Source organism: Canis aureus, chromosome 4 (genome assembly GCF_053574225.1).
Source record: "Canis aureus isolate CA01 chromosome 4, VMU_Caureus_v.1.0, whole genome shotgun sequence".
Classification (NCBI taxonomy): domain Eukaryota; kingdom Metazoa; phylum Chordata; class Mammalia; order Carnivora; family Canidae; genus Canis; species Canis aureus.
In genome coordinates this window covers 86,115,779-86,133,487 of record NC_135614.1, presented here as the reverse complement: position 1 = coordinate 86,133,487, position 17,709 = coordinate 86,115,779, and the positions used below count along the sequence as shown (strand labels likewise).

The 17,709-nt window shown below is 36.1% G+C and overlaps 1 protein-coding gene and 1 pseudogene across 6 annotated transcripts in view; both read right to left on the bottom strand.

Moving 5' to 3' along the window:
- CDH18 (cadherin 18) overlaps positions 1–17,709 on the bottom strand; it is a 951,119-nt gene that overhangs the window by 616,156 nt on the left and 317,254 nt on the right. The gene's annotated exons all lie outside the window — the stretch shown is intronic.
- The window catches only part of LOC144311754 (F-actin-capping protein subunit alpha-1 pseudogene), an 88,354-nt pseudogene that overhangs the window by 321 nt on the left and 70,324 nt on the right, over positions 1–17,709 (bottom strand).

The following is a 17,709-nucleotide window of genomic DNA, read 5'->3' as shown; positions in this document are numbered from 1 at the left end:
AAAAAAAAAGAAACTAGTGGCTTTCGATACAGCCGACAATGGTCTGTTGCCCATCTAGAGTTTTAGCATCAAGAGTACAGAAGCCATTGAAGTAATGACCTTTCACAGAGACCCTTAAATCACGGTCACAGGACTCTCTCTAAGACTTCCTACCTCCATCCATGCCCCCCGGCTGCGTGGGTGTCTTTTGCTTCTTTCATAACTGATCAAACTTAAAGGAAATGTTTCTTGGATCTCAAAACCTGCTAGTACTCAGGTCACTGTGTTCTCTAAGTAAGACTTGATCTTCATATCCTTCTATCTTCTCAGCCATGAACTGGTGCAAATGCATGTGCTGCCCTTTCACTAAGTAGACTGTCATTTTGAAGTAGTAGCCGGACATCCTCGAACACATCATTAAATTCCCCTGGGGATGCATGAGTGAGGATTTCAGCAGCTTTGTGCACCTTCTTTTCCTACGACACCAGATTTTCCAAGTTGGTGGGATTGGGCTGCTCTTGAATTTCTTACTTTTAGAAAGAAAGTGCTTACTCCTTAAGGATATTAACCTCATTGTATAGTATATGTGTCAATAGTTAACTTAATAATAGACACTTAACTGAGTATCTATTACTTTCCCCAGAATAGGCTACACTCTGAGGGTAGAGAGATGAGTAAAGGACAGTGTCTGTCATGACTTAATTTACTTAAGTTCAAATAAACTTTACGGACAATGATGCCTTAGCAAAAGGCTTCTTGAACATTTACTAAATGCTTGAATAAATCAAGAATAAGGGAAAAGTATTCAGTCTAATATTAATGTTTGCAGTAAAGTTTATTTCTTTATTTCAGGAGAGAAGATATATTCCTCAAAAATAATCTTGGTTTTATTTGCTCCAATAGCCTCTGTAAAACATCTATTATTATATTTGTGTTCAGTTGCTCATCATCCTCATTCTCCTTAACTATAATTTTACCCATTATCCTAAAATCTCTAGAATATATTTCCTGTCTGTATTTGAACCATTGTGTGTGTGTATGTGTAAGACAGAGAGAAAGAAGTTGACTGATTAATTCTATATATATGATAATTGTATCCAGAGAAATGGGGAAAACTTATAAAGAGCCCTTGAATAATAAAGTCAACATTTGAAGCAAAGCAAGCCCCAGTTAGAATTCCTTTAGGGAAGATAAACGTCTTCTAAGATACTATTTTCAGACAAAACTGCAATTAAATGGCACCAATATTTCAAAGAATCAGGCATAGCATCTCCTATATTGTAAATGGACTTAAAATCAATCTAAAATCCAAAAAAGTCTTGATGAAGCTAGTTCAAGTTAGGGGAAGGAAGGAAATAGAAAAGTAACACTCTAGTCTTATATTTCATATTTTTATTGTCCTAATCTTCTATATTTAGGATATTTTTATGTCACCTTTTTTATGTCCCTGAATTCTAATCCAAACTTTATAATGTATTATCATTTATCTCATAGGATTATGATAAAATGATAAATATCATGTATAGTCTGTTTCAAGAATTAGAATCAATGTTATAACATTTTTAAAAAATTGAATAAATAAGGAATATTTTTGCAAATAGCAAGTTTGAATTTTTAAAAGGTTTTATTTATTTATACGAGAGAGAAGAGGTAGTGACAGAGAGCATGAGCAGGGAGGACAGGGAGAAGCAGCCTCCCTACCCAGCAGGGAGCGCAACATGGGGTCTGATCCCAGGATCCTGGGATCATATCCCAAGCCGAAGGCAGACACTCAACCGATGGAGCCACCCCAGTGCCTCCTGAATTTTTATGCCCAAGGTTTTAAATATTTAAAGCCATTTATGTCTAAATGCTTTTAAAAGTTTTTAATGTTTCTTAATCCTAAAAGTATCCTGTAATTACCTTTAAAATATTATATAACAATATTTTTTAAAATAATGAGATGGAAACAGCTTCTTTTACTCTTCTTGAAGAATGGTTTTTTTATATTGTTGTAACTATGAACCATACACACAAAAATACAAAAATCCCTTTTTAACAATCCCCATTGGCATTTCACATTATTTGGTTTTTAGAAAATTATCATCATAATGAATACATTTCTAGTCAAAAACATCTGAACAGTGTTTAATGAGGGAAGACGCTCTGTATTCCACTGTTGAGTTTATACACAAAGGACATGCTGTGCTCTCACATGGAAAGGAGAATACCATGACAAAATATCCTCTCATATCTTAAATTTCCAAATTCCTGGAACTTCTTGTGGTTTTTGCTTTTACAGATTTTTTTTTTTGCTTTTATAGATTGATATTTTGAATATTTGAGATGAGTGGTGTGAGAGAAGCACAGAGATTGATGCCTTTAGAGCTAATTTTACATAAAGATGCAAGAAAAGAAATCAAGAGGTATTTGTTCCACTTAAAATTTAAAATAAATGAGTGAATGGATGAGTAAATAAGAATACGTGCATAATGAATAAATAAATAAACGGATAAAAGAGAACTGTCTTGACATTAACCACACCGGGTGCGTGGTAGACAGTAGCTTTAGGCCGGCCGAAGCAGGACACTGATGAGACACCTAAAGTTGGGATCATTCAAACAGAATGTATTGCAAAAGACTTTTTTTTTTTTTTTTTACAAAGAGTCATGTGATCATGTGATCAAGAGGCTGCCACTACTCCCAGGCCCAAGGGAACAAGGTAGAGAAAGTCACACAAGGAAGCCCCCTTTGAGTGGAGCTGGATACATGGGTCAAGAATAGAGCCACAAAGAGGCAACCTCAAGTGGTGGTGGGTAGGGACACTCTGCTCTCACTCCGCTTTCTCCCCGGGATCCTCTGCCAGGGAGATCAAATGACAAAGCAACAGATACACAGCAAGGGCGTAGCCCATATAGGTCAGCTTCCTGGGCCAGAGAGCTGAGTTTACAAACGTGGGGTGTGGATCTGGGACGGCCAACAACAAATACGTAGCTCAGAACACACTAGTATATTTTGAATGGACAGATAAGGGATGGCGAGTTCTCATTTGTTGTAGACAGTGTGTTACCAAATATTGGGGAGAAACTAGTCATTTATTTTTCAAGGTAAATAAATGTATGAGATGTTTTATTTCTGTATAGGAAATTATCTTGATCAATATTTTAGTGGAATGTTATCACTATTAACATTAAAGCATTTTTAGGATTATAAATAAATTCTATGTTTATAAATTAAGGGATATATATCATATATATCATATATATATATCACACATATATATATGATTTTCTTGAGGTTTCTAAGCTAATTTCACATATATTTCTATTTCTTTTGACGAAACTGCAAGATCCTTTACCCATTGTTTTAAGATAATAACATTAAAATTGCTACACAAGGCAAGGACGTTTGCCATAGCAGTGCTGATTAGAAATAATGTTTTTAAAATTGTCAAACGATGAACAATGTGACTTCCAAAATTCAGTGAGGGGACTCCTGAGTGGCTCAGTGCATTAAGAATCAAGTCGTGATTCCGGCTCAGGTCATGACCTCAGGGTTGTGAGACTGAGCCCCATGGCTGGCTCCCAGCTCTTCAGGGAGGCTGCTTCTCTAACTCTCTCTCTGCCCCTAACCTCATTCATGCTCCCTCTCTCTCTCTTTCTCAAATAAGTAAATAAATAAATAAATCCTTAAAAATCAATGAGGTATTTTGTACATGTATAAAAATTTGTAGCAATTTGTTTTTCCTGAGTCTGTCAATATTGGTCCAACTTGCCAAAGTGTAGCACACTTTAATATACAGCTAATTATAATCACAACAGAGCTTAAAGTGAACCAATCAAGGAAATAAATGTGTTCTGTAAATTAATGGAAAATGGAAAAATTATTATTGAACACGTTGCAAAATTCTCAAATTTATGTAATTATGTTTTCAGATAAATAGTATTTGTGAGAGGCAGATATCATTGGATAAATTCAATATGCATGATCAAACACCTATAGATGATTCTCTAAGATACAGGATCAAATTTGAAGTGATAGACTATACAAAATAAGATTATATTATAAAACAGTTACTAAACTGGTATATGTCTGGCGTGTAGTATATATACACATTTGGCTTTCCAAAAGCATATTCTGGACTACTTTTAAATGACACAAATATTAAATAAAATGGAAAGTTGCACTATACTTTTTATCTTTTATTAATAGAGGCAGGGATTTTTTTACATTTCTAAGAGATTCTCAAACCAGGAAGAGGACCTTAATTTGAATTATATTCTGTGGAGTGCATCGAAACTTTTCAATGAAATTTGTTCCATTTGAAGTCAAGAAAGTAGTTTCTTGGGTAGCATTAATAATACTGGCTGTTCTTCAGCTCCTACCTTACGGGCCAATTCTTTCAATTGTACAAGCAGAAAGATTTTGTTAAGTGTCACTCTAAATTACTCAGGATATTTTAAGTTAAATTAGCTCCTGATCCTTTTCAAAGTTTGCTTAGCCTCATGCATTTTACCCATTCTAAAAGTCATCCTCTCTGTTATTGAATATTATACAAGTCATTTAGGTAACAAATTCAGTAATATGTTGGCAAAATATGGAATTCCAGGTTTATTAACTTTTTAATTGAACAAGAGAAGTTTGTAATGAATGAAATCAGAATGGCCGGTATTTTTTTATACCCAAAAGAACTGAAAAGTATATTTCTTTAAACTCTGCTGCTTATATCCAACAGTTTGATAACTTGAGTACTAAACAATGAATATTTTTAAATAAATTATTTTAGTGTTATATTTCCATTAAGTTTTGCTTATACACTTATATATTTCTTTTTATAATCATCTATATCTTGCTCAAATTAAAATAAAAGTGAACTTCTAAGTGTAAAAGGGGTGAATGTACAAAATTCTATTTTAATAGCCCAGTAACAAATTGGTAGAAAATATTATCAAGGATGCAGTTAAAATGGTTTAGCTTGATAAATAAACAAATACAGAAACATTCACACTTCTCTGAATATTTTGATTCAATTTTCATCTTTACATAGGAGAACGGAAATGTTGAATAACAATTGCTTATTACCACACCATGACTGCTGGATTTATTACATGTGCTTTCACCTAAGGCCAATCAAGTTTGCTGGAAACTTCTATATCAACAGCATCGTATAAACCTCTGCTCTCTGAGCTTAGACTCTAAGCCATTTAAGATTTTTCGTAGTGGCAGGCTGCATTGGCAGTTCGTACTTCTCAATGCTTGCTTTTATCCTATTCCGTTACCATTGCTAACGCTATTCTTCTTTGGTTCCACTTGTGATTGCACCGTATTCCTTTAAAAAATCATTTGTGGACTCTACAGATTGCAATTTTGAAGTGTCTTTGAGATTATGTTTCTAAAGAGTCCTGGGATCCATTTCCTTTAAATGACAGAATTTTAAGTGTGACTGACATATGAGACCAAGAATTAAGTAAATGAAAGCCTGCAGGAAGCAGTCCAGGCAGGAGGCCTTGCGCTGTAATGGAGGGAGATCAACCAAAAGGAAAGCATGATGCTGGAGGATGGGAAAGAGGAGGCTGAAGGGGTCTGAGAGGGTAGAGAACGTAGTACAGTAAACAGCTCTGTCTTTATAAGCAGGAAAATACGAAGCCCTGGAGGAGTTTCCAGCAGGAAGGTGACATGGTCTGGTTTGCATTTTAAAGTATCAATGATTAGATTATGTAGAGCAGATTACTGGGAACAACAACAAAAATGCCTATAAATTGAACAAAAATGATAGATTATTAAAAAAATGATAGATTATTACAAAAAAAAAACCATAAGCACAGTTTGGGAATCTAGACAAATAAATTATTTCTTGGTTTCTAGTGCTTAAACTCGATAATCAATTAAAAAATACTATACATTTTCCTCACTAAGAGGAATGGGGTTATATATACAGACCTACTTTAAGAATATTTTCATTCATTCTGGATAGCTTGAATTGACAGAAAATAGTAATTTGTTTAAGGAGATCAATTTAGGTAGTGGTGGCTAAAACTTTGGGGGACAGACCTGAAATGGAGAATTTTGACTAAGAACATGATTCAATGTGCAAAAGTAATTTATGATGTGGAGAAATTAAATTCAATACATTGGAAAGTCTAAATCCAAATATAGGCTATGGGAAAACCATTTTAAAGTAGTAAAGAAAAACAATCCATTTCTGAAAAAAAATAGTTTTTGTAGGGAATACTTTAAAAATATATATTGCAAATAAAATAAAATAAAATAAAAGAGTGTAATGAGCTCCTATGGATCCACCACTCCGCTTTAATAATATTCAACCCACGGCCGGTATTATTGTATCTACACACCACTTACTCCTGGGTAAATTTGAGGCAAATGGTAACAGCATATTAATTTGTTGTGAATATTTCAGTGTGCCTGAAATATTCACAAATGGCAAGAATCCCTCTTTTCCAACATAGGTAGCATCAGAAACTTACTCTCCCCCAAATCCCCAGGAATTCCTTGATCTAATATTACATGTCCAATCATGTTCATGTTGTTTCTCTAATTAAAACATAAATATTCATTTTCTTGGCTAGTCTCCATCTTAGTTTGAATTTGAACCCCAAAACTTCCATACTCTAGTCTAGATGCTTCCAGGAACTTTTACTTTTACTTCAAGTCTAAGTATTTTACTTGAATGTGTCTTCGTGCTGGAAACACTAGTGTAACCTCCCAAGAAACGCATAGTGCTCTGTCATTATGTAGTTTCACATCTTTTTATTTGTTGTTGATTCCAGGAATTTTCTTGGATTATACTTTTTAGTATTTGTTCTATTCCATTTATTTCATTTTCTTCTTCAGAGAGGTATATTATGTGTATTTGGTTTTATCTTCATTCTAATTCCTTTTTTTTAAAGTAGGCTCCATGCCCAATGCAGAATTTGAACTCACAACCCTAAGATCAAGACCTGTGGTCAAGAGTGGGATGCTCTACCAACTTAGCCACCCAGGTGTCTCCCTTCTAATTTTTACCTAAGTTCATTTACTTCTGTTTTCATGTTTTTATTTTCTCTGATTTTTATTGTATACTTCTGATCTATGTTGTTGGCTCATGACTTCTGTCATTTCCTTTATTTCTCTTCATTCATTTCAAAATATGAGGCTGTATTTTTCACGTGCTTGTTAACATGAATTTCTAATGCACCTTTTTCATTTGTAAGAGGCTAATCTCTTCCTTCTTTTTCTTTTTTTCTGTAGCTTTTAAAGGACAAAGCCATAATCTTTTTTCACTGCTCTGGGATGCATGAGATGAATTTCAAGTACTTCTAAGAGAAAGGAATGGACCAATATCACTTTTCTAGGGTCACCACCCTCAGGTTCCCTGTCTTCTCCTTTCCCGTGGATTAAAACAGTAGGATTCACCTTCTGGAGGTATTAACCATCTCATCTGAACTATCCTAATTCTTTGCTCACTATGTGGTCCAATTGGGGATATTCTCCTCCTCAGCTTGACTTGGGAGAGCTCTGGGGTTCCTTAGTTTCTAGGGTTCATGCCCATAAATACCTCCACTACTTGAGCACTAGCGACTTTCCTTTATCTTACTGCATTCATTGGGCATTGGAAGCGTCAAGTGCTATCAACCTCCACAACCACCAGTTTCAGGTGCTATGTTAGGATTACTCCCTGAGTCTTACAGTTGTACATGATGATGATGTTCACTGCTCAGCCATTAAGAGCTATCCCATGATTTTCTTCCATGTGACTTTTTTATAACAATTGTTCTTAAAGCTATTTGTGTTTATCTCAAACCATTTATGTTTGGGGACCAATGGGAATGAAAATATGTCAGCCACTTTGGATGTAGGATTTATCTTACTTATTGTTCACTTTTTTTTTTAATAATGAAATTTTTTTTTAAGATTTTATTTATTTATTCATGAGAGACACAGAGAGAGAGAGAGAGAGAGAGAGAGGCAGAGGGAGAAGCAGGCTCCATGCAGGGAGCCTGATACGAGGCTCAATCCCAGGACCTCTGGATCAGGCCCTGGGCGGAAGGCGGCGCTAAACCGCTGAGCCACCCGGGCTGCCCTAAATAATGAAATTCTAATATATTAACAAAATATACCACTATCAGTGCAGTCTTCTCAGAATAACTTATTTAAAAGAGTGTCTTAATTTTAAATTAGGTGCAATTTAGTAGCTCATTTATATAAGGATCTGCAGATGAAATTATTATAGTAAAAAAATCATATGTAAGTCCTTTTATTCTCAGCCTTGGTTAGATATTTGTAAGACCAATAGATGCTTTCGATTCAGTGTAATATGCATTGTTGAGCCACTACTACACTGCCAAACTCCTTTTGGGCAGAATAAATGTTAGCATAATCAAACATGCTTATTTAAAGACTTGTGAGAAATGAAACACTATGCAACCAATACAAAAGTATAGATTAATATTCCTTAACCTAGAAATATATCAACTATATTTTTTTAAAAAAGGATTTTATTCATTTATTCATGAGAGACACAGAGATAGGCAGAGACACAGGCAGAGGGAGAAGCAGGCTCCCCGTAGGGAGCCCGACATGAGACTCAATCCCAGGACTCCAGGATCACAACCAGTGCCAAAGGCAGACGCTCAACCATAGGAACCACCCAGGTGCGCCTCCACTGTATTTCTAAGGAAAAACAAAATCTGTACAAAACACTGTATAAAGAATGATCTCATTTTAACAATAAAAAATGGATGAATATAAAGATGAGTGTTTGCCAAAATAGTAAATAGCAATAATCTCTGAATAATGGGATTAGCATTTTTAAGATTTTATCACATTTATGGGGATCCCTGGGTGGCCCAGTGGTTTTAGCACCTGCCTTTGGCCCAGGGCGAGATCCTGGAGTCCCGGGATCAAGTCTACATCGGGCTCCCTGCATGGAGCCTACTTCTTCCTCTGCCTGTGTGGCTCTCATGAATAAATAAAATAAAATCTTTAAATAAAAAGACTTTTATCACATTTTTATAGTATTTTGTTACATTTTGTTGACTAGTTTTTTTACAATGAGCAAGCATCACTTTATTTATTTATTTATTTATTTATTTATTTATTTATTTATTTATTCATGAGAGACACAGAGAGAGAAAGAGGCAGAGACACAGGCAGAGGGAGAAGCAGGATCCCTGCAGGGAGCCTGATGCGGGATTCAATCCCAGGACCTAGGGATCACAACCACAGCCGAAGGCAGATGCTCAACCACCCAGGACTCCCAAGCATCACATTTAAACTAAAATTAGCCTCTTTCTATTTTTACAGATAGACTAGGAAACATTGGAAAGTCAGTGAAAAATCTTTTTGCATCTCTAACAAACTATGTAGGATTAATTTGTGACCAAGATACTATAGATAGTTCAAGATAAATAAGAATCATGAAAAAAAAAAAAAGAAATAGAAGAGTGGATTATTTGTCTATGGATACATTTGGGTCCCATTGTAAGTAAGAAGGAGAAGGAGGGACACCAGGGTGGCTCAGTGGTTGAGCATCTGCCTTTGGCTCAGGGCGTGACCCTGGGGTCCAGGGATCAAGTGCCACACTGGACTTTCTGCATGGAGCCTGCTTTTCCCTCTGCCTGTGTCTCTGCCTCTCTGTGTCTCTCATGAATAAATAAATAAAAGTATTAAATACAACAAGGAGAAAGAAGAAGAGAAAAAGGAGGGGGAAATAAGGCAACGTAAGTCACCTGTTCAAGCTCTAGTCCTACTACCACACACACATGAGTCTGCACTAAAAGTTATGATCCTACAACCCAACTATCTTGCTGCCTCCTGCTGTTCCTGATAAAGTTAAATTAAGTTTTTATTTTGGGTGATATTACTGTTACTTTTTCTTCCAGTTAAGATTTGTGTCACTGGCTAGTCATCATTGAAGGGCCCATTGATCCTGTTAGGCTTGAATGTGTATTCCTTTCCGACTGGTATTTCAGTGTTGCCAAGATGGGCTACTGGCTCCCCAAGCCCTTCCTGGGCTTACATCTAAACTCATCCACACTGACATCCTTACAGGACTTTTAACTATTTCTCATGATTGGGGTGTGAGTAGAAAATGTCACTACCATTCTGGGGCAATTTAAGAGAGAGTGTGTCTTCATCTCCCCCACTCCCCAACCCCCTCCTGCTCTCTACTCAGCCACTAGAGGATGCAGATGCAGGACTGATCTCAAAGTTTTCTGATAAACATAGAAGAGTCACAGCATAACATGAGATCCTGGATGACTCCATGAAGCGAATCCTACCTGCCAACTTCCCGGGACTCTGCTAGGTTAGAGCAACTATGTAAGCCACTGAGTTTTGGGGATTTATCTGCTAAACAGTTAGGAATGGTTATTTTGAAAATCGTTTTCAGAAACCTGGTTGCATTTTTCTTATGTTTAATAAAAAATAATTCCTTTAGCAGCATAAGATGTGAATCAGGGATCCCTGGGTGGCGCAGCGGTTTGGCGCCTGCCTTTGGCCCAGGGCACGATCCTGGAGACCCGGGATTGAATCCCACGTCGGGCTCCCGGTGCATGGAGCCTGCTTCTCCCTCTGCCTGTGTCTCTGCGCCTCTCTCTCTCTGTGACTATCATAAATAAATAAAAAATTAAAAAAAAAAAGATGTGAATCAACCATTGCTTTCTGTTTCTCATTGACTGAGCTAATTATTTCACCTTAATAAGGCTTGCTTCCAAGGAGTGCATTCTTTAAAGAAAATGGAAAGAATATATGTTTAGTTTCCATAACATTTTCACGGATTCAATAATTTTCTCGAAGTTACTTTTCTTACTCTCCCATAGGGTTACAATCCAACTGTGAATTTTCACCTTTCAGTCTTTCAGTAAATTCTGGACAAATTCTTCACTTCTAACTAATTGGAACGAGGGTAAAATACTGAGTTAAGGGTGTTGGAAGATATTTACATATAGTCTATGCTTTACATAAATTTAGAAGGTAGATGTGGCCTATCTTGCTTCACGTGGTTATTTTAATTCAGAGATTAAAATGGTGATTTGAAAAGTCCTTTAGTTGAGAAAAACCCTAAATCTGCCAGCTAAAAATTACTCTGTCATATTTTTTTTGGAAACGAATTAATTTTTCAGCCTAAGAGGTTCTGGCAAGTTAATTTTCAAAGTGTTTGCAGTGTCCTGAGAAAATATCAATTTATATTAAAAACCAACAGAAATACTGTATTTTCTCTGCTACCATAATAAGAAGCACTCCAAGTAATTCCTTTTAAAATAAGCTTATTTTGGTATCGCACTTTTTGAATTTTTGGCTTCTCTCCATTTCTTATTTTAATAAATAAGGACACTTGGAAATTAAAAAAAAACTCATAATGGATATGATTAGACTTGTGAGAAGCATCAAATAATTTAACATGAGTTTGTTCTGCTCTGAAGTTTTATTTGCTTAAAAGTATTAAAAATACACTCATATCAGTTTCAGAATTCTGTTAATATCAAGATAATTTTCCTACAGAGGGCAGTACTGGTGGAAATACACTGGCCGTTTTAACTACTCAAAGAAAAAATTTATATAGCACATCTGCTATGATCAAGGCACCGTTAGCACAGGATCCCAACAACAGACTGCTGGGAAAGGGAGGAGAACCAGGCATTTGTGTTTGTATTTGAGCTCATTATCCAACTGGGTTCTTATGTAAATTCAATTTCAAACAAATTGTTAACTTGAAAATATGAGCACCTAACATCCCATGTAGAAAACTATCAATTTCTATAGCTAGTTTTTCTTTTTCTTCTCACCAGTTATGAGGATTAATTTTATATTTCAACTTAACTGAGCTATGAGGTGCCCAGATATTTCACCTAACATTTCCCTAGGTATGTCTGTGAGTGCATTTTTTGGGATGAGATTAGCGTTTGAATCGGCAGACATTTGAATGGTAGTAAAGTAGATTGGCTTCCCCCATATCTGTGGCTTTCATCCAGTCAATTGAAGCTTGAACAGAAAAATTGGCTGACTTCTTCCAAAGAGAGGGGAACTCCTTCTGCCTGCTACTGTGACATTGTTTGTATGTTTTCCCATTTTTAAGACTATTTCTTTTTTTTTTTAACAGTAGTTTTAGTTTCATAGCAAAATTGAGCAGGTTGAGAGATTTCCTATATACCGCTGTCCCTCCCTTCACATCCATAGTTTCCCACATTGCCGGTATCTCCAACCAGATGGTCCATTTGTTACAATCAATGAACGTACATTAACACATCATAATCACCCAAAGGTTATAGTTTGGATTACAAGTCACTCTTGGTGTTGCACATTCCGTGTGTTTGGACAAATGTATAATGATATGTACCCATCACTATAGAGTACCCATCACTATGGAGTAGTCTCACTGTTGTAAAAATCCAATGTACTCCACCTAACTATCCCCACTTCTCTGCTTACAACCCCTGGCAACCAAACCACTGACCTATTTACTGCCACCATAATTTTGCCTTATTTAGGATATCATATAGTTGGAATCATGCAGAATGTCATACTTTACTTTGACTTTTTTTTTCACTTAGTAATATGCATTTAAGTTTCCACCATGTCTTTCCAGGGCTTGATACTTCTATTTTAGTATGCATGAGGAATTATAGGTCTTTTGGTTCTTCAAATACACTTTAGAATCAATTTGTTGATATCCACACAAAAGCTTACTGGGATTTGGAGCAGGATTGCATTTAATTTATAAAGTAAGTTGATGGGCACCTGGGTGGCTCAGTGATTGAGCATCTGCCTTCAGCTCAGGTCATGATCCTGGGGTCCTGGGATCAAGCCCCATACCAGGTTCCCCACAAGGAGTCTGCTTCTCCCTCTGCCTATTTCTTTGTCTCTCTCAAATAAATAAATAAAATCTTTAAAAAATGTATAAAGTTTAGAAGAACTGACATCTTGACAATATTAAGTATTCCTATCTATGAACATGAAACACCTATTTAGTTATTCTTTAGTCAGTTCAGCAGAGTTTTGTACTTTTCCTCGCATAGATCTTGCACATATTTTCTTAGATTCATACCTAAACATTTTATTTTTAGGAGATGTCAATATAAATAATACTGTGGGATTTGTTTGTTTTGTTAATTCAATTTCTAATACATCTGGTTTCTGGTGGTATATAGGGAAGCAATTGACTTTTTAAAAAAATATTTTGTTTATTTATTCATGAGAGACACAGAGAGAGAGGTAGAGACATAGACAGCGGGCGAATCAGGCTCCCTTTGGGGAACCTGATGCGGGACTTGATCACAGGACCCTGGGATCACAATCTGAGTCAAAGGCAGACACTGAACCACTGAACCACCCAGGTGCCCCAGCAATTGACATTTAAATATTAACCTTTTATCCTGTCCCTTTCCGTAACTGCATCTTAGGGTTTTGTTTTTTTTTTTTTTGTTGTTGTTGTTGTTGTTGTTTTTTTTTTTTGTCAATTCTTTTTGATTTTCTACATGGATGATTATGTCATCTGTGGACAAAGATGGATTCATTTCTTCCTCTCAATCTATATGCTTTTATTTCCTTTCCTTGTCTTATTGCATTATCTCAAGCTTCCAGTACAATGTTAAAAGGAATGGTGAGAGGAGACATATCTGTTTCTCATGAAGCAGAATATTAGCCATAGGGTTTCTGTAGATATTCTTTCTCAAGTGGAGGTAGTTCCCTTTTATTTCTAGTTAATTGAGAGTTTTCATCACGAATGGGTGTTATATTTTCTCAAATACTTTTTTTTGGCATTTATTATATGACCATGCGATTTTTCTCTTTTAAACTATTGATGCGATGGATAATATTAATTGATTTTCAAATGTTGAACCAGCCTGGGATAAATCCCACTTATTCATGGTGCATAATTCTTTTTATACATTGCCAAGTATGAATTGTTAATATTTTGTTGAGAATTTTTGCATGTATATTAATTAGAGATAGTGACTTTCATTTTCTTTTCTTGTAGTGTCTTTGAATTTAGTACTAGGGTAATACTGGTCCCTTAAAACAAGTTAAAAAAAGTATTTCCTCTGTTTCTCTTTTTTTTTTTTTAATTTTATTTGTTCATTCATGAGAGACACAGGCAGAGGGAGAAGCAGGCTCCTCACAGGGAGCCTCATGTGGGACTTCATACCCAGACCCGGTGTCACAAGCTGAGCTGAAGGCAGACGCTCAGCCGCTGAGCCACCCAGGCCTTCCTTTCCTCTGTTTCTACCTTCTAAAAGAGATTGTAGATATCTGGCATAATTTATTCCTTAAATATTTGGTAAAATTCACCAGTAAATCCTCTGGATTTGGCACTTTCTATCTTGCAAGGTTATTAATTATTGACTCAATTTATTTAATAGATATAGATCTATTTAGATTGCTTATTTTTTCTTGTGTGAATTTGCAGGTGCATCTTTCAAGGAATTGGTTGTTTTCATCTAGGTTATGAAATTTGGCAACAGATAGTTTAATTTGTTAGATAATTTTAACAGTTAGTTAAAATTAATTTAACTAACAGTTAGTTAGTTTAATTTGTCAGATAAGTTTCTCTCCTTTGCTTTTGAGTGATAGTTTTGCAGTATACAGAATTCTATGTTGGTGTGTTTTTTTGTTTTTTTGTTTTTTTGTTTTTTTGTTTTTCTCTCAGCACTTCGCTCACTATTTACTTGCATGGTTTCTGGGGGGAAATCAGATCTAATTCTCATCTTTGTTCCTCTCTAGGTAAAGTGGTTCCCCAACCCCCCTTTGGCTTTTTTCCAAAATTTTTTCATTATCTTTTATTTTCTACAGTTTGAAAATAATATGCCTACATGCAATTTTTTGAGATTTACTTTGATTGGTATTCTCTGAGTTCTCTGAATCTATAGTTTGGTGTCTGACATAAATCTGGGGAAACTTTTACTCATTATTGTTTCAAATGTTCCTCTGTCCCTTTCCCTCTTTCTTGTCCTTATGGTTGGAAGGAAACATTGCTTGTATGCAGCACCTTTTGCAATGGTCCCACAGTCTTTGGACATTCTGTGGGTTTCTCTTCAGTCTTTATTCCCCTTGCTTTTTGATTTTTGAGGTCCAGTTCTGTCCTCTTGCTCAGAGATGCTTTCTCAGCCATATACAGTCTACAAATAAGCCTATCAGGAGGATTCTTCATTTATGTTACATTGTTTTTAATGTCTAGCGTTTATTTTTGGTCATTTCTTTGGATTTCTGTGTCTCTGCAGACATTCCATCCATCTGTGTCTTTGCTTTATCCATTAGAGCCCTTAGGATATTAATCATAGCTGTTTTAAATTTTTGCTGTGATAATTCCAGCATCCCTATTTTGTGGTTCTCATCCTTATCCTGATTCTTCAATTTATTTTTCTTTTAAGATTTTATTTATTTATTCATGAGAGATGCAGACAGAGAGGCAGAGACACAGGAAGAGGGGGAAGCAGGCTCCATGCAGGGAGCCCGATGTGGGACTCGATCCCAGGACTCCAGGATCACACCCTGGGCTAAAGGCTAAACCGCTGAGCCACCCAGGCTGCCCCTTCAATTTATTTTTAGTTTTAGTTTTTGCCTTTTGGGATTTCCTGTTATTTTTTCTAGATTACATGGCATGATGTACCTGGTAAAATGTTCTGCTTGTAATAATAGGCCTTTAGTAAAAGGGTACTGAAGTTTGAGGAAAGTTTTCCATAGTCTTATGATTAAGTCTCAATTTTTAAGTTAAAATTCGTGTCTGCATTGCAAAATTCACGAATACTTTTTACTTTTAAAAATATTTTATTTATTTATTCATTAGATATACAGAGAGGATGGTAGGGACATAGGCAGAGGGAGAAGCAGGCTCCCTGCAGGGAACATGATATGGGTGGAACTCGATCCCAGGACTCCCCGATCACAACCTGACCTAAAGGTAGATACTCAACCACTGAGCCACCCAGGTGCCTCTGTTGTTGTTGTTGTTGTTGTTGTTTCTCTCCCCTTAGGTGGCACAGGGTGTTGGGTATTGTCTTCCCCAGGTCAGTTAGTTTCTCCAGCAAATTAAGCCCTTGTTATTTGTTTCACATTTGTTTTTTTAAGAATTTATTTATTTATTCATGAGAGACACAGAGAGAGGCAGAGACACAGGCAGTGGGAGAAGCAGGCTCCATTCAGGAAGCCCGACGTGGGACTCGATCCCAGGATCACACCTTGAGCCAAAGGCAGATGCTCAACTGCTAAGCCACCCAGGCATCCCTGTTTCAAAATTTTATTTAAATTCTACTTAGCTAACACATAGTATTGATTCCAGGAGTACAATTTAATGCTTCATCACTTACATATAGCACTCAGTGCTCATCACAGCCAGTGCTCTCCTTAATATCCATTTAGCCCATCCTCCATCCTCAGTTTGTTCTCTACAGTTAAGAGTCTCATGGTTTGTGTCCCTCTCTTTCCCCCCTTTCCCTAAGTTCATCTGCTTTGTTTCTTAAATTCCACATGTGAGTGAAGTCATATGGTATTTACTTTCTCTGAATTGTTCTGCTTAGCATAATACACACTAGTTCCATCCACATTATTGGAAATGGCAAGATTTCATTTTTATCTGTGGCTGAGAATATATATATATATATATATATATATATATTTGCATTATATATATAATTTTATATATATACATATATGTATATATAAAACTTCTTATTTATCCATTCAGTAATCAATGGACATTTGGGCTCTTCTATAATTTGGCTCTTGTTGATAATGCTGCTATAATCAAGGTGTTCCTTTGAACCAGTGTTTTTGTATCTTTTGGGTAAATACCTAGCACTGCAATTGCTGGATCATAGGTTAATTCTATTTTTTACTTATTGAGGAACCTCCATACCATTTTCCAGAGAGCTCTACCAGTTTACATTCCCACCAGCTGAGTAAGAGGGCTTCCCTCTGTTGTCTCCTGTTTTGTTCATTTTAGGCATTCTGACAGATGTGAAGTGGTATCTCATTGTAGTTTGGATTTGCATTCCCTTGATGAAGAGTGATGTTGAGCATTTTTCCATGGGTCTGTTAGCCATCTCTATGTCTTCTTTGGAAAAATATTTATTCATGTCTTCTGCCCATTTCTTAACTGGATTATTTTGGGCCAGGGGGCGGTGGGGGCAGTGTTGAGTGTGATAAGTTCTTTATAGATTTTGGGTAGTATAAACATTTTCACAATATTTGTTCTTCCAATCCATGAACATGGAATGCTTTTCCATTTCTTTACATTATCTTCCATTTCTTTCATAAGTGTTCTGTAGTTTTCAAGGCTTTCACCTCTTTGGTTAGATTTATTCCTTATGGTTTTGGATGCAATTGTACATTGTTTCAATTCCTTGATCTTTCTTGTTGGTACTTCAATATTGAAGTATAGAAATGTCTTAGATTCTTGTATGTTGATTCTGTATCCTGTGAGTTTACTGAAATTGTATCAGTTCTAGCAATTTCTTGGTGGAGTCTTTTGGGTTTTCAGCACAGAGCGTCAGGTCCCTGGGAATAGTGAAGTTTGGGTTCTTCCTTCCTGATTTGGATGTTTTTATTTCTTTTTGTTGTCTGATTACCAAGATCAGGACTTCCAGTACTATGTTAAATAACAAAGATGAGCATGGACATCCCAGTCTTGTTTCCTGTGGAAGAGCTCTCAGGTTTTCACCATTGAGGGTATTAGCTGTGGTCTTTCACAGAAGCAGGGCCTTGTTAATTAGTTTTCCCTGAGGGCAGGCCTTGTTAAGAAGCCCTGAGTGCTCT